Source organism: Dendronephthya gigantea, unplaced genomic scaffold (genome assembly GCF_004324835.1).
Source record: "Dendronephthya gigantea isolate DGI-Jeju-01 unplaced genomic scaffold, DenGig_1.0 000217F, whole genome shotgun sequence".
Taxonomy (NCBI): domain Eukaryota; kingdom Metazoa; phylum Cnidaria; class Anthozoa; order Malacalcyonacea; family Nephtheidae; genus Dendronephthya; species Dendronephthya gigantea.
The window spans coordinates 163,545-185,083 of record NW_021163227.1 but is presented as its reverse complement, the minus strand read 5'-3'; the positions used below and the strand labels follow the sequence as shown (position 1 = coordinate 185,083).

Below are 21,539 nucleotides of genomic sequence, written 5' to 3'. Positions count from 1 at the left end.
AGCTTTCGCATAAAATCTATACTTGCAGAGTTCTATATTTATGTATGATGATGCTTCAAAATTAAGTTTTGTTTCATCATCTCAAAATTATAATTCCTCCGCGTTTGTTTCCACTGCACATCAGCACTGTTGGGATCAGCAAGCGCTCTTAGAATGAATTTAATAAATGATCCTACCTTACACATGCTCTTTTGATATTCTTGAATAAAACTGCGAGATTTTGGACATGGGTGTTCACAACACGATACTTTGCCAACCGCGAAATTTCGTGAAGAAATATTCCCAAGAGTAGTTATTCCTGAATTGCTTACGGATCTGTGAAAAATAAAACAAAGTTGTAAGAAGCATTCAAAAATGACCCGGACCGAAATATTCCTAGACTCTTATACATTAAACACATTGATTGAAATATTAAATTCCAAATTGCCAATTCAATGGACACTTTCCTACAACCGGAGATCATTAAAGCCGTGGTATAACCTCGCATGTAACAATAGCCTTCGTCTGGCAATGCTTGCGAAATTTTAGGCCATCCCTCAGCGGGAGTTGGTGTTATACATCCACTACGGCCAGTTGCTGTAATTTTAGTCAATCTGTTCGCTGCCACGACGGACATGAGCTTAGGATAAAAGCTGAAATATGCCAAAACGATATTATAATTTTAATCCTTCGTTGGTTTAGGATTTCTAGATCTTTTGTCAGTATGCGTGACGATCAGAAATTAGAATATAACAATATTCTTTCGGCGTAAAGACTAAAGGTGTAAGATCTAGAAATTTGGTTTTTACAATAGTTTTTAACAAAGGAGCCATCATTAAAAGGGGTTCGAAGGTAAAATACATTCTGGAGTGAGTTTACTCAATAATAATAACAAGCTTATCTTATGGCAGATTCAAGAGACACTTCAACAGAAAAGAAACCTGACAAGAGATTCAGCGAATAAATAAACTTTAAATGTTTTCGTCTATTGTTGCGTTTAACTACGCGTTTCTGTCATCAGTGGTCTGTGTTATTGAGCAATTATAAATTAGTCTTTTTTACTATTTTGTTGGTGTAGAAATTTACTTGAAAGTCTTAGTATAGCGGCTCTCAAGAAGTTTACAGCATTTGAACTACTGGACAGAGAAGTTTAAAAAATTGGCATTCTTACCATAAAATTTCCTGTCCTATATCCGAGTTCCATTAACCAGCCACTAGGTGGGTACATGGTTGGTGGGACCTCTTTTATGTATATTTCTGCTGTATACAACGTTGGCTTCAATTTCCGCCTCGATTTCGTGTATTCCCAGAAGATTTCTCCGTGCCACTTAGAAGAGAATGAATTATTAGGTTTCGGTTTTACCACGGTGTGAAATTGTAGCATTCGCACAACGTCTGTTGATTGCTAGGATCGCGTATCTTTTCCGTTTTCCAAAGATTATAAGGCATTTTGTGCGATTAAATGCCTAGAATATTATAATAATGAAATCTAATATCAGCCTGGTTACAATTTGATAAGCTTACTTTGGAATAATTTAATCCTAAGGCCATCGTATCTGAAAAACTCTGATAATCTCGTCCTAGAATTCTCGCCACTAACATTCTACTTCCCGACTATTTCTTTCTGGATTAGCAAGCGCCATTATTACAATGAATTTCATAAGTTATACCAACTTACATGTGGTCTTCAAATACGCTTGAATAAAGTGTGGGATGTCAGACCTGGGTGACCAAAACAGAAGACTCCGCCAACCAGGTAATTTCTAAACTAATAATGAAATAAAATAAAAAAAAAAAACGAGGAATGGAATAATTCAATGGTCTGGTTTCATTTGCGAGATTTACTTTCCCCTAAGATTTTACTTGCTAAGACACATTTACTCAGTGCTCGCACATATGCATGCAAGGCTATAAGTGTGAGAACTCGCCCACCCTACTGAAGATGTAAAAGAAAGAAAAAGGATCTGTGCAGAGATAACTTTATTTAGTGAATTTGATCTGGTGCCAATCAAACATGACAAACCAGGCAGTGAAATCAGAATACATACCTCGACATAGTTGAATTTCGCTGAGGTAAAATGCTGGCATATTATCTGGACGACTTTGACTGCGTTTACTTTGCCCTTTCTCCACAAAGCCGAGACGCTTCAGTTTTCTTAATCTGATTCTCGTCCTCTAGCTGAATTACTTGCCAGATCATCGACTTCAAATTTATACTGCTAATTCTCGTCGTCGCTCTTATCAGAAAGTTTGATTTTTTTTTCGCTGATTATGGAATGATTTCTGGGCGTATTTTAGTCGGTTTAAAGTTCCACTGGGGTCGCGTATTTAATATAGCACCGCGAGCCTTCGTCAATAGTCCAGTTTCTCGTTTCCAGTTTCTCGTTTCCACTTTTATGTTCAATTTCTTATTCGTCCAGGAGTTCCTACAAATACAGAAAATTATTGCAAAAAGCAAATTTCTTTTTCACACCTTCATATCAACTGAAATATTGTTGATTTCCGTTGTTCTAAATTTCCGCTCTAACAAGCAAATGCTGGTTCAGATAATGATATGAATATCGTCACTAAACTAATATATCTGAAAAAAATTAGAGGAAATTTACATAATATTTTGTATCTCTATTAAAATCAATTTATTAAAATCTGTTATACAGGGTGAATAAAAAAAATTCGAGTTTAACTTTGGCAGACCGCTGTATGTAAAATACAACAGAAAATGATATAATTTTTGTATAGCAATAAAGACTAGCTTATTATGTTTTAAAATTTATCTTTCGTAGGTCAATACGACCAGAAATAATCAAATTATCCTCTGCTAAAAATGGTTGCTTTAAATCAAAGTCAGTTTCGCTTAAGGAAGTTCGATGTGACACCTAAAGACAAAAGATAATGCATACTTAACTCAATAAACAAAGCGCTTGTTTGGGACAAGAAGAAGTTTGCGATAAATTTTGTTTTAAATGTAATTAGCATTTAAAAGTTTTGTTTGACAAATTTTTAAAACGAAAATGTCCAATTCCCATGATTAGCCGAAGAATGTATTTTCTATCGAACCTTTTACCGACTCAATATTCGTTCATTTTTTAACAGAATGACGCGTACATGGATGTCATTTGAAAGCCAAAATAAATAAACTTACAAATCAACAAATCTTGTCACGTATATTCTGCGTATAAAAAACACTAAGTTTGAATCCGAATTTTTTTTGTTCACTCTTTACTATAGTAAAGAAATTTACGGCAAAGCCACGCGAAATCGCAAAACCGTTTTAAAACGCGATGACAAGACCGAATCAGCTATTTGAGAGCTTTTGAGCGACTGGAAAGAGTTTTAATACGTATACATTGGCATTCTTACCATTGTATTTTTACCGTAGTCTTTTATCCGAGGCCGAGGTGCTCATTGTCACTGGTTTGTTTATGTCTTCTTCAGCCGTATTTGAAACGTTATTTTAGTGTCTGCATTAACTTCTCGTATTCCCAGTTCCTATAGCTGTTTTTCCAATTTGGAATGTTAGTTTAGGTTTTCAAGGATGTAAACTTGTGCTTTTTGACAGAACGTTTGCTCATTACCTCGGGTGGGTTCTCTTTCTTCGGCCGATGGGTTCTCTTTCTCTGTTTGTCCTAAAATAAAATATATAATTGATATCATATTGAATCACCTTTTTAAGATTGAGTGATTGTTCCCACGGGCCTCGTTTCTGAAAAAATTACTGCACTCTAAAACCGCGAGCATGCACTTAAGTTCAACCTGCTTTGGATTGCCGCAGCGCTATTGTAATGAATTTCATTAGTAATACCAACTTATATTTTCACTCTTAATATGTTTAACAAAACTGTGGGATATTTACTTGCGTGACCACAACACAAAACTCTGCCAGCCAGGTAATTTCAAAAATAAAAATTTGAAATGATATGTGTAATTGAAAACCAAATTTCTTCTGCACACCCTCACATCGAATGATACATTGTTGAATTCATTCTTCTGAATTGCCACTCTAACAGACAAAGGAAATGACAAAACAGTGTTAGTCGGCGAAGTTCACAGTTTTTGAGCGGCTGAAAAAACTTTGTATTAAATTTGCACTCTTACCATAACATTATTAACGCTTCATCCAAGGTGGAGGCACTAATTGCCATGCCAGGTACAGCATTCGAGACACGTTTGTTGAGACTTCATATTTATATTGAAATCAAGTCTTCCGCTGTATATATGCAACTGAGTGTGCTTTTTTCTTCTTTTCCTGTCATATATTTTGGTCATTAAATATTTGCCTATAATGAAATAAAAATATAATCGATCTGATTAAAAAGCTTGGTTGCACTGAATTAATTGTTGAATAATTCTACTTCAGAGTATGCTGCTCCTACGGGTTTCGTTCCGAAAAATTACTGTACCCCAGAAACCCAGCCACTCCCAAATTCCACCTGCACTATTATGTTTGAACGCTTATCAAATCAACTTAATTAAAAATTATCTTAACTTACATGTGCCTTTTCAATATGTCTGATGAATCTGTTTTGTGTGAGCCACAACACTCGACTAGGCAGGTAATTTCTAGCAATTAGCTATAAAAATATCATTGAATTTGCCGGTTTCATTTGCGGAATGAACTTATTTCCTTTTAAGGAAAATAGTTTCCTTACGGTAAAATACATACACCACAGATGTATGTGGTAGGGGACTTGCCTACCCTATCTATACTGCAGACGCAAAGGGAAACTTTGATAACTTTATAACTTTGGATCAATTAGATCACTTTATTTTGTAAATTGAATCTGGTTTTAATATATACCATGATATTACACAAACAATTATATCTGAATAATTATATACCTCGATCGTCTGAAGATGGAGTTAAAACACCTAGCCGATTGCGAGATTCACTTCTGATATGTTGTCTTCGTGTCGGCTTTGACTACATCGATTTTCCTTTTCCCGCAGAAGTGTGGCTTGAGCTTTCTTAGTCCGAATCGCGACATCTAAATTACTTCAGGGATCATCGATTTCATATTCTCTCATTCTTAATCCACTGGCTTCGCTCTCATCAGCATGTTGGTTTTCTCTTGTCATTTAAGGAATGAATGTTGGTCGTATTTAAACCGGTCTAAAACTCCTTTGGTGTCGCTTTGATTTAATAGCATCGTGTTGTTGTGAAAGCAGTCTTCCAGCTCTGCATCGACAGGTCTTTTAATGCCCGTTAACTTGAGATTTTGTCCCGGCTTGCCATCTACGTGCTTTAGACGGCTCTCAGCCCTATCAACCAGACGTACGAGCGTTTGAATTGGAACATTTTCGGCTAGATAAGGCCTCAACTTTTCTAATATATGTTCGGAGATATCGACATTGAAAGAAATGTCCAACAATGCTTGCCCTTCGTTTGACGACGTAACTATACCAAGTGAAAAGGAACGAACGTGCTCCACGTGATGCATTGTGCCTAATTTGCATCTCAAAGATCCATTACTTCCGGATAAAAATACGTCTTCAGATTATATTGTTCCCAAGGGCCTCGTTTTCTCTTGCGCATGTTTAAGTTATTGCTAAGTTCGTCCAGAAATTCCTACAAATGTAGAAAATTATTGTAAAAAGCAAATTTCGTCTGCACACGCTCACATCGACTGAAATATTGTTGATTTCCTACTTTAAATTTCAACTCTAATAGACAAAGCAAAATTCTCGCGCAGGCAGATTAACCAATATTGTGAATAACAAATCTACAAGACGAGAATTTTTGGCTGATTTAATGATTTGTACCTTTGAATACGTATAATTATTCAGTTATAAATTAGTAAATAATATTATACACTAAAATGTGCTAGTATAGAAAGTTACGGCATAGCAACGCTATGTAAAAAAGTTGATGACAAAAACCAAGTTATTTGAGAACAACTGCATGTGCAGAATATTTTAATCAATCAGCACAATTACCATAACATTTTTTGTCCTACATCCGGGATCGATGGACCAATCATTATGTTCTACATTTCAGAACGCGGCATTCCTACGCGGGCCTTGCTCGTTTTCTTAAAAATCGCTGTCCCTTATAACTCTAACCACTTAGAAATTCTACCTGCCGTATTCTTGTTTGAATCCAGCGCTATTGCATTGGATTTGAAAAGTGATTCCAACTTATATCTGCTCTTCTGTATGTAAAATGTTTGATTAAACGGTGGGCTTGTTAGACCTAACACGAGACTCCATCACCACCAGCCTGATAATTTCTAGAATAAGAACAAAATTCGGTATAAAATAGAAGTGTGAAATTATATAATTGAACGGACTGGTTTCAATGGTGAACTGGGGCGATAAACTTAATTCCTTCTATACTATTTAGTGGAGCGAGTTATCCCGGCTAGGCTAGGTGAAAAGCGCATCAAATTAAAAGCTTAAAGGTCTTTCATTATATGCAGTTTTGCCTAGTCTGAAAAACTCTTTCCATATAAACAAGTTGTAAGATACAATAACACTATAATGTACATGCTAGAGTACGTGTGAGCACTTGCTGTATCCTACTAAGAAAGAAAAAAGGACTGAGATCTGTACAGGGATAACTTTATTGAGAGATAACTCTAAATTCGGTTAAATGAACCTGCATGGTGTTAATTGATCGAGCATGACACAAGCCATGCACTGCATGAGAACAGAATACATACCTCGACATAGTTGAAGATCGAGTTCAAACACCCGGCCGATTGTAAGACTGATTCACTTTTGGCAGATTACTATCAAATGTGGTGTAACAACTGCCTAAAATAGACGAAAGACATCTCCACGTTTCGACCTGAGGGCCTTCGTCACGAGAGTTGGTATGAAATTAAATAGGGGAGAATACATGATTTGTATGGGGGAAAAACACGTGATAAAAATGAACCAATAGAACACTTTGACATCGCGTTGCTAAAGAGACGCCTGATTGTGGGCAAAGAATAGCCCGCAATGAGGGAAGCCTGATCAGCAACGGAAGTATATTACCACCAGCTTTGATGTAAACAAGAAATGAGAGGGGGTGGGGCAAGAGGGGCTTTTTTCCCTGGGCCCCCAACCTGAAGGGGCCCCTGCCTTAAGAAAGAACCTAAAATTAAAACACCCTTAAAAAATGTTCGGCTCTGTGTATTGTTCGCACACTAATCGAAAGTACGAGTGACAATCATTATTATTTTAATTTCTAGGATACGTTGATATGGTTTGTAAAAAAGTTAGTTTGTTAAACTTTTTCACATCGTTTTGAAGTACTTCATACCTCGCAGATATTCAAAACCAATATAGAGCCTCAAAATTTTTTTCCCTGAGCCCCACAATTTCTTTCATCGTCCCCGCATATCATCACATTGTAGGATTACCGAAACTAATAACCACGCTTCACAAATTGGAGAAATACCTAGGGATATGAAACACAACAAGTCGAGGCGAAAGTTGAAGCTAACCAGACGTGAAGAAAGAAGACCTAAATAAGAGGTCTCGAAAAACTTGTTCTTAAATGCAGGACTTAATGATTGGTCCATCGATCTCAGATGTAGGACAAAAAATGCTATGCAATTGTGCTAATTGATTAAAACATTCTGTACACGCAGTTTTTCTCGAATAACTTGGTTTTTGTCATCAACCTTTGTAACATAGCGTGGTTTTGCCGTAACTCTCCAGACTAACACACTTTAGTATAAATTTTTCTAATTCATAACTGAACAATTATACGTATATGCAAAGATACAAATAATCAAATTAGCCAAAAGTTCTCAACTGGTAGGTATTTGTTAGTCACAAATTTGTCCATCTCCTGGCGTGAGAGTTTTCCTTTCTCTATTAAAGTTAATCTGAAGACGTATTTTCCTCCGGAAGTAATGCATGTTTTATATGCAAATTAGGCACAATGCATTGCGTGGAGTACGTTTGTTCTTCTCTACTTCGTATGGTTACTGTAGTCTGTAGTGTGATATAGCAAATAGTAACCATTTCTTATTACTAATATTACCCAATGACCTAACCTGATGTATGTATATAAACTGACTGTGTTGATATTAGGTGAGTTTATTTGGAAATATAAAACTACCGCAAATCAACGTACTGATAGTGTGTTCCGGTTTCAATACGTGTCTGCAACTTTGATCCCACAGCTTCCACCATGTGCAATTATGTCTCGATTATTGTTTGAGACATAATTGCACATGGTGGAAGCTGTGGGATCTATACAAAATAACTATTTATAAATATGGCAGAATCAAGCGAGGCGACAAAGAGAATATTGTGCGATTACAACGTATCAAAAAACACCGCCCTCAAAGTTTAGCTTTCAATCCTCGGAATGGACCCGATGGGCTTCGCCGATTTGAACGGTTTAGAATTGCTACAAAACTTGACAAGAGAGACGAAGAGAAACAAGTCAATGCGCTTATTTACACTATGGGTGAAGAGGCAGACGATATAATCACATCGTTTGGCCTCAGCGACGAGGAGATCAAAAGCTACGAAACAGTTCGAAAAAAGTTCGAAAATCACTTCATCACCAAACGATATGTGATTTTCGAAAGAGCGAAATTTAATATTCGAACTCAAGACGAAAACGAACCCGTGGAAAGCTTCATTACCGACCTTCACTGCCTCGCCAAGTACTCCGAATTTGGGGTACTGAAAGATCAATTATTGATACGAGATCGAATCGTAGTTGGACTGCAGAACAAAAATCTATCCGAGAAATTACAACTAGATCCAAATCTCAATCTAGAGAAAGTTATGTCTCAAGCAAGACAAAATGAGGAAATCAAAAAGCAACAAAGTGTTATTCACGGAGAAAATGTTACTGGAAATATCAAGCACAATATCGACAGCATATCTAAGAATAGAAAGAAACAACGTTCCCGTGAAGGCCATTTTACTCAGAATACTAGTAAACACAGCAGATTTTGCAAGCCCATGCAAATGTTTACGGTGTCTCGGAACACCACACTTCTGGCAATCGTGCGTAGCAAGTGAGTCCATATGTCAAAATTGTTCGAAAAAGGGACATTGGTCAAAGGCATGTCGAAGCCAAACGGACCAACAATTCCGAAAGCAAGAAATAAACGAATGAAATTCCTGGCAAGAAAACAGGGAAGAGAATTCGCCAGAAGATGAGGCATGTTTCTTGGCTGAAATATTACACCTAGAAACTGTCGACAACACTAGCAGTAAACCATGGAGTGCAGACATCAAAGTAAATTAAATGAAGAAAACATTAGATTCAAAATCGGCAATGGCGCTGACGTCACATGCAGTGATACCATTTAGAACATTTCAAGAACGAAAACTACCTCTAAGGCTCGATTCGACTAGAAAAGTCCTAATAAGTCCATATAAGCACAAGCTGAAGTGTATTGGAACATTCGCATCGCAGCTCCGACACGAAAACCAGACAACGACAGAAGAAATATTTGTGGTGAAAGGCTTAGAAAGACCACTACTCGGAAGGCAAGCATCCCAGAATCTGAAGTTAATCAATCAAGTCAACGTAGATGTACTAAACAAGGTTGAAACAGAAAAAAAACATAAGAGAAAAGCATCTCAATCTCTTCACTGGTCTCGGGCAAGTTAAAAACCTAGAATACGATATAAAAATCACTCAAGATGCATGCAATCCCGTCTGCCATCATAGTACCACGAAAAGTACCGATTCCACTCCGCAAAAAAACTCAACGAGAAATGAAAAGAATGGAACAAAACGGAGTAATACCGCGAATCGAAGATCCGACTAAATGGTACAATCTGATGGTGATAACACCAAAAAGCAGTGGAAAGGTTCGGATATGTGTAGATCTCACAAAACTCAACCAGTATATGAACAACGCGAAAACCACCCACTACCAATACCCGAAACAACATTTGCAAACCTTGCTGGTGCTCGGCATTTCTCGAAAATTGATGCGAACTCGAGATTCTGGCAAATTAGACTGTCAGAACGGGCAGGACCTCTCGCAACGTTCATCACCCAGTGGGGACGATATTGCTTTAACGTTCTTTCCTTTGGAGTTAGCTGAGACGTGTATGTCTCAAATCTCAGCGATACCACAGTGACGAGTTCGCCCATTTTGCAAAAGATTGGGTATTCAAGCATAGTACCAGTAGTCCTCGCTATCCTCAAGCGAACTAAGAGGTAGAACGGGCAGTAAGGACAGTGAAAAATATCTTGAAGAAAGAAAAAGATCCCGCAAAAGCAATGTTAGCATATAGATCAACACCATTAGCAAGTGGATATTCGCTAGAAGAACTCCCCATGGGGAGAAAGGTATAATAAACAATACCAATAATAGCACAACAGCTCACCCCGCAACTACCAAACCAGGAACTTCTTAAAGCAAAGGAAGAAGAATATAGTTGACTGAAACAGAAGAAGAATTTTGATAATCGCTATAGTGCTCAAAGAATGAAGCCTTTTGACATCAGCAACATCAGAACAACCAACAAACCAATATCATTTTTGGTTGACATTCCTACGACGGTCATAACAAGGAACAGAGCACAACTGCGTAGTCTTCCAAATTGGTCAAACTAACCAGTTTTCAGCCTACACACGAGCCTTATCAGAGCTTTCAAAATACAGGATGATACAACACCATAAATGAAATGCATGAGACAGCGAAAAACCATTATTGAGAGAATGATTCGTGGCGTTGATTGAATTAGATTCTTTCGCAACACTAGAAGATTCAGGGTTATACAACACCTTAAATCAATGCATGGGTGAGCGAACAACCATTTTTTGGCAGGATGAAAATGGAGTTTCAGTCAAAACTTTTTATGTCTCTAATCTAAGTAAGAGAATTGCTAATTCTATTTTGGTTTTGAAAATACCTTGTACAGTTAGTGCATATCGTAAAAAAATCGGAAAATATTTTTTTCTCAAAAATATTAAATCCGCTTAGAAAGGGGGGACTATTTAATCTTCCAAAGTCGTAAAACACATCCCGGCTTCGATTAAGACATAACTTTCTTCATGCTTTGGTTTTCGTGATGTATGATAGTTCCGGTGAAATATTTTGACGCGTTTCAAAATGATTATATTTTTCCTCCATATGGTGAAAAAAAGGATTATTTTCGCAACACCACAAAATTCAGGATTATACAACACAATAAATGAAATGCACAAGAAAGCAAGCAACCATTATTGCAAGGATGAAATGGAATTTCAGTCCGAACTTTTGACGTTTCCAGTCTAAGAGATTCGCTAGTATTTTTTTTTATCTAAAAATAGCGTGAATCAGTTAGTCCATATTATAGTGAAAAAAATCGGAAAATACACTTTCTTCAAAAATAATAGATACGGGTACGGCTTGAAAGGCGGGACTATTTAATTTTCTGAAGTCGTAAAACACATCCTGATGTTGATTAAGACTTGGCTTTTTTTCATTCTTGGGTTTTAACGACGTATGACGGTTACAGCAAAATATTTTGATGCGTTTCAGAAGCTTTTAATCGTCTTGGTTATGCAGAAAAAAATAGTTAAAGATTATTTTCCCAATACTGCAAAATTCAGGATGATACAACACCATAAATGAAATGCCTGAGACTGCAAGCAACCAATATTGTCAGGATTAAATGGAATTTCAGTCCAAACTTTTTATGTCCCCAATCTAAAAGGTTCGCTAGTACTTTTTTTAAATTTGAAAATACTTTGAATCAGGTAGTACATATCGTGAAAAAATCGGAAAATACATTTTCTTTAAAAATGATAAATCCGGTTTGAAATGAGGACTATTTAATGTTCCGAAGTCGTAAAACAAATCTTGGCGTTGATTAAGACATGGATTTTTTCATTCTTGGATTTTAATGATGTATGACAGTTCTGTTAATTATTTTGTTGCGCTTCAAAATGCTTATAGTTGTCTTTGATAAGCTGAAAAAAAAATTAAAGATTCTTTTCGCAACACTAGAAAATTCAGGATGATACAACACCAACACACCAGCGAACAACCATTTTTGGCAGAATGAGATGGAGTTTCAGTCCGAACTTTTCATGTTTCCAATCTAAATAAGAGATTCGCTAATACTTTGTTGGTTTTAAAAATACCTTGAAGAGTTATTGGATTTCGTAAAATAATCTTTTCTCAAAAATAATAAATCCAGTTTGAAAAGCGGGACTGTAATTTTTGTCTTCCAAAGACGTAAAACACATCCTGGCGTTGATCAAGACATGGCTTTCTTCATGCTTGGCTTTCTTCATGCTTGGATTTTGCGATGTATCAGGGTTCGGGAACCGGTTCTTATGTGATCACCGAAGTTAAAACAAATCAGGCGAAGTTAGTACCTGGATGGGTGACCTCTTGGGAATACTTCGTGTCGTACGCTCCTTTTGATTTATTCATAGAAAATTATTCCATATTTCTCATCAATTTACCCAAATGGATTAATTTTGTTTAACTTTCCCCAAAAATATTCATAGATCAAAAACTCATCTTTTCTCAAGGGTGATGTCTACGCCCATACCATTTGGAAAGCACCGGTTTTCATTTGATCACCAAAGTCAAAACAAGTCGGGCGAAGTTAGTACTTAGGTGGGTGATCTGTTAGGCATACTTCGTGTCGTAGGCTCGTTTTGATTTATTAATAGAAAATTATTTCAATGTACTCATCAATTTTTCCAAAAATAATATTTTTTCTAATTTTATCCAAAAATATTCATAGATCAAAAGCTCTTGTTTTCTCAAAGGCGATGTCTACGTCCATACCACTTCGAAAGCACTGGTTCTCGTCTGATCACCAAAGTTAAAACAAATCGGGCGAAGTTAGTACTTGGGTGAGTGACCTCTTAGGAATACTTCGTGTCGTAGGCTCCTTTTGATTTATCAATAGAAAATTATTTCAATGAACTTATCAATTTTCCCAAAAGGAATATTTTTTTTAATTTTATCCGAAAATATTCAAAGATCAAAAGCTCTTGTTTTCTCAAAGGCGATGTCTACGTCCATACCAATTGGAAAGCACTGGTTCTCGTCTGATCACCAAAGTTAAAACAAGTCGGGCGAAGTTAGTACTTGGGTGGGTGACCTCTTAGGAATACTTCGTGTCGTAGGCTCCTTTTGATTTATTAATAGAAAATTATTTCAATGTACTCATCAATTTTTCCAAAAATAATATTTTTTCTAATTTTATCCAAAAATATTCATAGATCAAAAGCTCTTGTTTTCTCAAAGGCGATGTCTACGTCCATACCACTTCGAAAGCACTGGTTCTCGTCTGATCACCAAAGTTAAAACAAATCGGGCGAAGTTAGTACTTGGGTGAGTGACCTCTTAGGAATACTTCGTGTCGTAGGCTCCTTTTGATTTATCAATAGAAAATTATTTCAATGAACTTATCAATTTTCCCAAAAGGAATATTTTTTTTAATTTTATCCGAAAATATTCAAAGATCAAAAGCTCTTGTTTTCTCAAAGGCGATGTCTACGTCCATACCAATTGGAAAGCACTGGTTCTCGTCTGATCACCAAAGTTAAAACAAGTCGGGCGAAGTTAGTACTTGGGTGGGTGACCTCTTAGAAATACTTCGTGTCGTAGGCTCCTTTTGATTTATTAATAGAAAATTATTTCAATGTACTCATCAATTTTCCCAAAAGGAATATTTTTTTTAAATTTCATCCAAAAATATTTATAGATTCAAAAGCTCTTGTTTTCTCAAAGTAGATGTCTACCTCCATACCACTTGGAAAGCACTGGTTTTCGTCTGATCACCAAAGTTAAAACAAGTCGGGAGAAGTTAGTACTTGGGTGGGTGACTTCTTAGGAATATTTCGTGTCGTAGGCTCCTTTTGATTTATCAATAGAAAATTATTTCAATGTACTCAACAATTTTCCCAAAACGAATATTTTTTTTTAATTTAACCAAAAATATTCAAAGATCGAAAGCTCTTGTTTTCTCACAGGCGATGTCTACGTCCATACCAATTGGAAAGCACTGGTTCTCGTCTGATCACCAAAGTTAAAACAAGTCGGGCGAAGTTAGTACTTGGGTGGGTGACCTCTTAGGAATACTTCGTGTCGTAGGCTCCTTTTGATTTATTAATAGAAAATTATTTCAATGTAGTCATCAATTTTCCCAAAAGGAATATTTTTTTTTAATTTCATCCAAAAATATTTATAGATTCAAAAGCTCTTGTTTTCTCAAAGTAGATGTCTACCTCCATACCACTTGGAAAGCACTGGTTTTCGTCTGATCACCAAAGTTAAAACAAGTCGGGCGAAGTTAGTACTTGGGTGGGTGACCTCTAAGGAATTTTTCGTTTCGTAGGCTCTTTTTGATTTCTTAATAGAAAATTATTTCAATGTACTCATCAATTTTCCCAAAAGGAATTTTTTTTTTAATTTTATCCAAAAATATTCATACATCAAAAGCTCTTGTTTTCTCAAAGGCGATGTCTACGTCCATACCACAGCAATGGTTCTCGTCTGATCACCAAATTTAAAACAATTCGGGCGAAGTTAGTACTAGGGTGGGTGACCTCTTAGGAAAACTTCGTGTCGTAGGCTCATTTTGATTTATTAATAGAAAATTATTTGAATGTACTCATCAATTTTCTCAAAAGGAATATTTTTTTTAATTCTATCCAAAAAAATTCATAGATCAAAAGCTTTTGTTTTCTCACAGGCAATGTCTACGTTCATACCACTTGGAAAGCACTGGTTCACGTCTGATCACCAAAACTAAAACAAGTCGGGCGAAGTTAGTACTTGGATAGGTGACCTCTTAGGAATATTTCGTGTCGTGGGCTCCTTTTGATTTATTAATAGAAAATTATTTCAATGTACACATCAATTTTCCCAAAAGGAATATTTTTTTTAATTTTATCCAAAAATATTCAAACATCAAAAGCTCTTGTTTTTTCGAAGGCGATGTCTGAGGGTTGTCCAATACTGTCAAATAGACACGACCCGTACGACCCGTAAAATTGGTTGAGTTGAATGAATGTCTTATCGACCCGTACAAGTGGAGAAATGCATCATGTAACTCTATTCGTCGACCCGTACAAGTGGAGAAATGCATCATGATGTGTTTAGAGATAGAGGGGTTAACTCTATTCGTTGACCCGTACGATTTGTCAAAACGTACGAGTCGTTTCGACCCGTACAAGTGGAGAGATGCATCATGATGTGTTTGGAGATAGAGGGGCTAACTCTATTCGACGACCCGTACGATTTGTCAAATCGTACGAGTCGTTTCGACCCGTACAAGTGGAAAAATGCACCTGATGTGTCAAGAGATAGAGGGGCTAACTCTATTCGTCGACCCGTACGATTTGTCAAATCGTACGAGTCGTTTCGACCCGTACAAGTGGAGAAATAAATCGCGGTTAACGCATTCAAACAAATTAGGACGTCTTTGAGAAATTTGCGCTTTTGAACATTGCAAAACGAATTGTTGTGTCGCCATAAATGGTTTTAATAACTTCTTTCTGTTTAAACGGCGGCCGGGGTATAGTTTATATTTGTTGGTTGGCGTGCGGAATGCACCGCTTGGTGCCTTGCGGAAGCGGTAATTATGTCAATGTTATGATATGATCAGTGCGGGTCTCCGGCACGAGTAACAGATATTGAATTGCTAGCTATAAGTGCATAACCAAGCGGGCAAAGTAAATAGGCGAGTTATGACTTATGAATAACGAAGGTTAATTGTTAGCAACACGTTTCACAAATAAATAAAATGACTTAATCACGTGTCATGAAAGAGATCGATTTTTTCAGATCGACTATAAGTAATAACACTATTTCCTATAATACATGAAAGTTGGGAGCTCTGACATAAATAGAATGTCATGCACTTCGCGCGAAAAATATCGCTAGTGGCCTGTAGTGGCTTTATAACTAACTGTGTATTGTAATTGCCGATGTGGTTTTAAAAGAACGAGGCAATTCAATATGTATTTATATTTGTTGAGTTGTGCATTGCTAAATGAAAGACAATATTTCCTATGTTGAATAATAATTATGTGGTTTTTAAAGAACGAGGCAATTCAATATGTATTTGTATTCGCTGAGTTGTGCGTTGCTAATTGAAATATTTCGCATATAGAATCCTGTGTCTGTGTGGTTTTTAAAGAACGAGGCAATTCAATATGTATTTATATTCGCTGAGTTGTGCGTTGGTAATTGAAATATTTCGCATGTGGAATCCTGTGTCTGTGTGGTTTTTAAAGAACGAGGCAATTCAATATGTATTTATATTCGCTGAGTTGTGCGTTGGTAATTGAAATATTTCGCATGTGGAATTCTGCATGTGTCTGTGTGGTTTTTAAAGAACGAGGCAATTCAATATGTATTTATATTTGTTGATTTGTGCGTCCAGCCCAGCACGATTCATTTCTCCACTTATACGGTTCGAATCGACTCACGATTAATTTCTCCACTTGTACGGGTCGAATCGACTCGTCCAAATTGACAAATCGTACGGGTCGACGAATAGAGTTAGACTCCTCTATCGGGCAACACAGCATGACGCATTTTCCCACTACAATAGTAGCTACGGACCAACCGAATTTGGTGGGATCAATGACGCATTTTTCCACTTGTACGGGTCGTAACGACTCGTACGATTTGACAAATCGTACGGGTCGAAAAGACATTCATTCAATTCGTCCAATTTTACGAGTCGTACGGGTCGTGTCTATTTGACAGTATTGGACATGTGTGCGATGTCTACGTCCATACCACTTGGAGAGCACTGGTTCTCATCTGATCACCAAGTTAAAACAAGTCGGGCGAAGTTAGTACTTGGGTGGGTGACCTGTTAGCAATACTTCGTGTCGTAGGCTCCTTTTGATTTATTCATAGAAAGTTATACCAATGTTATCATCAATTTGCCAAAATGGATCAATTTTGTTTAACTTTCTTCAAAAATATTCATAGATGAAAAGCTCTTGTTTCCTCAAAGGTGATATCTACGTCCATACCACTTGGAAAGCACTGGTTCTCGTCTGATCACCAAAGTTAAAACAAGTCGGGCGAAGTTAGTACTTGGGTGGATGACCTCTTAAGAATACTCCGTGTCGTAGGCTCTTTTTGATTTATTAATAGAAAATTATTTCAATGTATTCATCAATTTTCCCAAAAGGAATTTTTTTTTAGTTTTATCCGAAAATATTCATAGATCAAAAAGCTCTTGTTTTCTCGAAGGCGATGTCTACGTCCATACCGCTTGGAAAGCACTGGTTCTCGTCTGATCACCAAATTTAAAACTAGTCAGGCGAAGTTAGTACTTGGGTGGGTAAATTCTTAGGAATAATTCGTGTCGTTTGCTCCTTTTGATTTATTAATACAAAATTATTTCAATGTACTCATCAATTTTCCCAAAAGGAATATTTTTTTAATTTTATCCAAAAATATTCATAGATCAAAAGCTCTTGTTTTTTCGAAGGCGATGTCTACGTCCATACCACTTGGAGAGCACTGGTTCTCATCTGATCACCAAAGTTAAAACAAGTCGGGTGAAGTAAGTACTTGGGTGGGTGACCTGTTAGCAATACTTAGAAAGTTATACCAATGTTATCATCAATTTGCCAAAATGGATTAATTTTGTTTAACTTTCCCCAAAAATATTCATGGATCAAAAGCTCTTGTTTTCTCAAAGGCGATATCTACGTCCATACCACTTGGAAAGCACTTGTTCTCGTCTGATCACCAAAGTTAAAACAAGTCGGGTGAAGTTAGTACTTGGGTGGGTGACCTCTTAGGAATTTTTCGTTTCGTAGGCTCCTTTTGATTTATTAACAGAAAATTATTTCAATGTACTCATCAATTTTCCCAAAAGGAATTTTTTTTTAATTTTATCTAAAAATATTCATAGATATAAAGCTCTTTTTTTTTTAAAGGCGTTGTCTACGTCCATACCACTTGGAAAACACTGGTTCTCGTCTGATCACCAAAGTTAAAACAAGTCGGGCGAAGTTAGTACTTGGGTGGGTGACCTCTTAGGAATACTTCGTGTCGTAGGCTCCTTTTTATTTATTAATAGAAAATTATCTCAATGTACTCATCAATTTTCCAAAAAGGAATTTTTTTTTAATTTTATCCAAAAATATTCATAGATCAAAAGCTCTTGTTTTTTCGAAGGCGATGTCTACGTCCATACCACTTGGAGAGCACTGGTTCTCATCTGATCACCAAAGTTAAAACAAGTCGGGCGAAGTTAGTACTTGGGTGGGTGACCTCTTAGGAATTTTTCGTTTCGTAGGCTCCTTTTGATTTATTCATAGAAAGTTATACCAATGTTATCATCAATTTGCCAAAATGGATTAATTTTGTTTAACTTTCCCCAAAAATATTCATAGATCAAAAGCTCTTGTTTTCTCAAAGGCGATATCTACGTCCATACCACTTGGAAAGCACTTGTTCTCGTCTGATCACCAAAGTTAAAACAAGTCGGGCGAAGTTAGTACTTGGGTGGGTGACCTCTTAGGAATTTTTCGTTTCGTAGGCTCCTTTTGATTTATTAATAGAAAATTATTTCAATGTACTCATCAATTTTCCCAAAAGCAATTTTTTTTTAATTTTATCTAAAAATATTCATAGATATAAAGCTCTTTTTTTTTTTAAAGGCGATGTCTACGTCCATACCACTTGGAAAGCACTGGTTCTCGTCTGATCACCAAAGTTAAAACAAGTCGGGCGAAGTTAGTACTTGGGTGGGTGACCTCTTAGGAATACTTCGTGTCGTAGGCTCCTTTTTATTTATTAATAGAAAATTATCTCAATGTACTCATCAATTTTCCAAAAAGGAATTTTTTTTAATTTTATCTAAAAATATTCATAGATATAAGCTCTTTTTTTTTTAAAGGCGATGTCTATGTCCATACCACTTGGAAAGCAGTGGTTCTCGTCTGATCACCAAAGTTAAAACAAGTCGGGCGAAGTTAGTACTTGGGTGGGTGACCCTTTAGGAATACTTCGTGTCGTAGGCTCCTTTTTATTTATTAATAAAAAATTATTTCAACGTGTTCATCAATTTTCCCAAAAGGAATATTTTTTTAAATTTATCCAAAAATATTCATACATCAAAAGCTCTTGTTTTGTCAAAGGCTATGTCTACGTCCATACCACTTCGAAAGCACTGGTTCTCGTTTCATCACCAAAGTTAAAAGAAGTCGGGCAAAAATAGTACTTGGGTGGGTGACCTTTTAGGAACACTTCGTGTCTTTGGCTCCTTTTGATTTATTAATAGAAAATTATTTCAATGTACTCATTAAGTGTCTCAAAAGGAATATTTTTGATTTATTAATAGAAAATTATTTCAATGTACTAATCAATTTTCTCAAAAGGAATATTTTTTTTTAATTTTATCCAAAAATATTCATAGATCAAAAGCTCTTGTTTTCTCAAAGGCCATGTCTACGTCCATACCACTTGGAAAGCACTGGTTTTCGTCTGATCACCAAAGTTTAAACAAGTCGGGGGAAGTTAGTATTTATAGGTGGATGACCTCTCAGGAATACTTCAGGTCGTAGGCTCCTTTTGATATATAAATAGAAAATTATTTCAATGTACTGATCAATTTTCTCAAAAGGAATATTTTTGATTTATTAATAGAAAATTATTTTAATGTACTAATCAATTTTCTCAAAAGGAATATTTTTTTTAATTTTATCCAAAAATATTCATAGATCAAAAGCTCTTGTTTTCTCAAAGGCGATGTGTACGTCCATACCACTTGGAAAGCAATGGTTCTCATCTGATCACCAAATTTAAAACAGGTTGGGCGAAGTTAGTACTTGGGTCAGTGTCCTGTTAGGAATACTTCGTGTCGTAGGCTCCTTTTTATTTATTAATAGAAAATTATTTCAATGTACTCATAAATTTTCCAAAACGGAATATTTTTTTTTAATTTTGTCCAAAATTTTTCATAGATGAAAAGCTCTTGTTTTCTCAAAGGCGATTTCTACGTCCATACCATTTTGAAAGCACTGGTTCTCGTCTGATTACCAAAGTTAAAACAAGTCGGGCGAGGTTAGTACTTGGGTGGGTGACCTCTTAGGAATACTTCGTGTCGTAGGCTCCTTTTGATTTATTAATAGAAAATTATTTCAATGTACTCATCAATTTTCCCAAAAGGAATATTTTTTTTTAATTTCATCCAAAAATATTTATAGATTCAAAAGCTCTTGTTTTCTCAAAGTAGATGGCTACCTCCATACCACTTGGAAAGCACTGGTTTTCGTCTGATCACCAAAGTTAAAACAAGTCGGGCGAAGTTAGTAGTTGGGTGGGTGACCTCTAAGGAATTTTTCGTTTCGTAGGCTCTTTTTGATTTATTAATAGAAAATTATTTCAATGTACCCATCAATTTTCCCAAAAGGAATTTTTTTTTAATTTCATCTAAAAATATTCATAGATCAAAAGCTATTGTTTTCTCAAAGGCGATGTCTACGTCCATACCACTTTGAAAGCACTGGTTTTCGTCTGATTACCAAAGTTAAAACAAGTCGGGCGAGGTTAGTACTTGGGTGGGTGACCTCTTAGGAATTTTTTGTTTCGTAGGCTCCTTTTTATTTACTATTAGAAATTTATTTCAATGTACTCATCAATTTTCCCAAAAGGAATTTTTTTTAATTTTATCCAAAAATATTCATAGATCAAAAGCTTTTTTTTCTCAAAGGCGATGTCTACGTCCATACCACTTGAAAAGCGCTGGTTCTCGTCTGATCACCAAAGTTAAAACAAGCCAGGCGAACTTAGTACTTGGGTGGGTGACCTCTAAGGAATTTTTCGTGTCCTAGGCTCGTTTTGATTTATTAATAGAAAATTATTTCAATGTACTCATCAATTTTCCCAAAAAGAATATTTTTTTTTTAATTTCATCCAAAAATATTTATAGATTCAAAAGCTTTTGTTTTCACAGAGTAGATGTCTACGTCCATACCACTTGGAAAGCACTGGCTCTCGTCTGATCACCAAAGTTAAAACAAGTTGGGCAAATTTAGTACTTGGGTGGGTGACCTCTTAGAAATACTTCGTGTCGTAGGCTCCTTTTTATTTATTAATAAAAAATTATTTCAATGTGTTCATCAATTTTCCCAAAAGGAATATTTTTTTTAAATTTATCCAAAAATATTCATACATCAAAAGCTCTTGTTTTGTCAAAGGCGATGTCTACGTCCATACCACTTCGAAAGCACTGGTTCTCGTCTGATCACCAAAGTTAAAAAAAGTCGGGCGAAGTTTGTACTTGGGTGGGTGACCTCTTAGGATTCTTCGTGTAGTAGGCTCCTTTTGATTTATTAATAGAAAATTATTTCAATGTACTCATTAATTGTCTCAAAAGGAATATTTTTGATTTATTAATAGAAAATTATTTCAATGTACTAATCAATTTTCTCAAAAGGAATATTTTTTTTTAATTTTATCCAAAAATATTCATAGATCAAAAGCTCTTGTTTTCTCAAAGGCCATGTCTACGTCCATACCACATGGAAAGCACTGGTTTTCGTCTGATCACCAAAGTTTAAACAAGTCGGGGGAAGTTAGTATTTATAGGTGGATGACCTCTCAGGAATACTTCGGGTCGCAGGCTCCTTTTGATATATAAATAGAAAATTATTTCAA

The 21,539-nt window shown here is 36.0% G+C and overlaps 6 non-coding genes and 20 pseudogenes across 6 annotated transcripts; all 26 read left to right on the top strand.

The window, feature by feature from the left end:
- Nucleotides 1-12,424: 12,424 nt before the first annotated feature.
- On the top strand, nt 12,425-12,543 carry LOC114539777 (annotated as a pseudogene).
- A 123-nt stretch (nt 12,544-12,666) lies between these two features.
- Nucleotides 12,667-12,785, top strand: LOC114539760 (annotated as a pseudogene).
- Nucleotides 12,786-12,908: 123 nt separating this feature from the next.
- Nucleotides 12,909-13,027, top strand: LOC114539786. The gene has a single exon (XR_003688940.1). It is a non-coding gene; the product is annotated as a 5S ribosomal RNA (ribosomal RNA).
- A 123-nt stretch (nt 13,028-13,150) lies between these two features.
- Nucleotides 13,151-13,269, top strand: LOC114539759 (annotated as a pseudogene).
- A 123-nt stretch (nt 13,270-13,392) lies between these two features.
- Nucleotides 13,393-13,511, top strand: LOC114539757 (annotated as a pseudogene).
- A 125-nt stretch (nt 13,512-13,636) lies between these two features.
- Nucleotides 13,637-13,755, top strand: LOC114539774 (annotated as a pseudogene).
- A 123-nt stretch (nt 13,756-13,878) lies between these two features.
- Nucleotides 13,879-13,997, top strand: LOC114539785. Its single transcript, XR_003688939.1, has one exon. It is a non-coding gene; the product is annotated as a 5S ribosomal RNA (ribosomal RNA).
- A 125-nt stretch (nt 13,998-14,122) lies between these two features.
- On the top strand, nt 14,123-14,241 carry LOC114539769 (annotated as a pseudogene).
- A 123-nt stretch (nt 14,242-14,364) lies between these two features.
- LOC114539783 lies at nt 14,365-14,477 on the top strand (annotated as a pseudogene).
- A 123-nt stretch (nt 14,478-14,600) lies between these two features.
- LOC114539767 lies at nt 14,601-14,719 on the top strand (annotated as a pseudogene).
- A 1,919-nt stretch (nt 14,720-16,638) lies between these two features.
- LOC114539772 lies at nt 16,639-16,756 on the top strand (annotated as a pseudogene).
- Nucleotides 16,757-16,880: 124 nt separating this feature from the next.
- On the top strand, nt 16,881-16,999 carry LOC114539754. The gene has a single exon (XR_003688935.1). It is a non-coding gene; the product is annotated as a 5S ribosomal RNA (ribosomal RNA).
- Nucleotides 17,000-17,576: 577 nt separating this feature from the next.
- LOC114539773 lies at nt 17,577-17,695 on the top strand (annotated as a pseudogene).
- A 122-nt stretch (nt 17,696-17,817) lies between these two features.
- LOC114539763 lies at nt 17,818-17,936 on the top strand. Its single transcript, XR_003688937.1, has one exon. It is a non-coding gene; the product is annotated as a 5S ribosomal RNA (ribosomal RNA).
- A 122-nt stretch (nt 17,937-18,058) lies between these two features.
- Nucleotides 18,059-18,177, top strand: LOC114539755. The gene has a single exon (XR_003688936.1). It is a non-coding gene; the product is annotated as a 5S ribosomal RNA (ribosomal RNA).
- A 124-nt stretch (nt 18,178-18,301) lies between these two features.
- On the top strand, nt 18,302-18,420 carry LOC114539766 (annotated as a pseudogene).
- Nucleotides 18,421-18,543: 123 nt separating this feature from the next.
- On the top strand, nt 18,544-18,662 carry LOC114539752. Its single transcript, XR_003688933.1, has one exon. It is a non-coding gene; the product is annotated as a 5S ribosomal RNA (ribosomal RNA).
- A 120-nt stretch (nt 18,663-18,782) lies between these two features.
- On the top strand, nt 18,783-18,901 carry LOC114539756 (annotated as a pseudogene).
- Nucleotides 18,902-19,023: 122 nt separating this feature from the next.
- LOC114539782 lies at nt 19,024-19,142 on the top strand (annotated as a pseudogene).
- A 488-nt stretch (nt 19,143-19,630) lies between these two features.
- On the top strand, nt 19,631-19,749 carry LOC114539784 (annotated as a pseudogene).
- Nucleotides 19,750-19,873: 124 nt separating this feature from the next.
- On the top strand, nt 19,874-19,992 carry LOC114539762 (annotated as a pseudogene).
- Nucleotides 19,993-20,117: 125 nt separating this feature from the next.
- LOC114539779 lies at nt 20,118-20,236 on the top strand (annotated as a pseudogene).
- Nucleotides 20,237-20,358: 122 nt separating this feature from the next.
- On the top strand, nt 20,359-20,477 carry LOC114539778 (annotated as a pseudogene).
- A 120-nt stretch (nt 20,478-20,597) lies between these two features.
- LOC114539775 lies at nt 20,598-20,716 on the top strand (annotated as a pseudogene).
- Nucleotides 20,717-20,842: 126 nt separating this feature from the next.
- LOC114539758 lies at nt 20,843-20,961 on the top strand (annotated as a pseudogene).
- Nucleotides 20,962-21,084: 123 nt separating this feature from the next.
- LOC114539771 lies at nt 21,085-21,202 on the top strand (annotated as a pseudogene).
- The last annotated feature ends 337 nt before the right edge of the window (nt 21,203-21,539 follow it).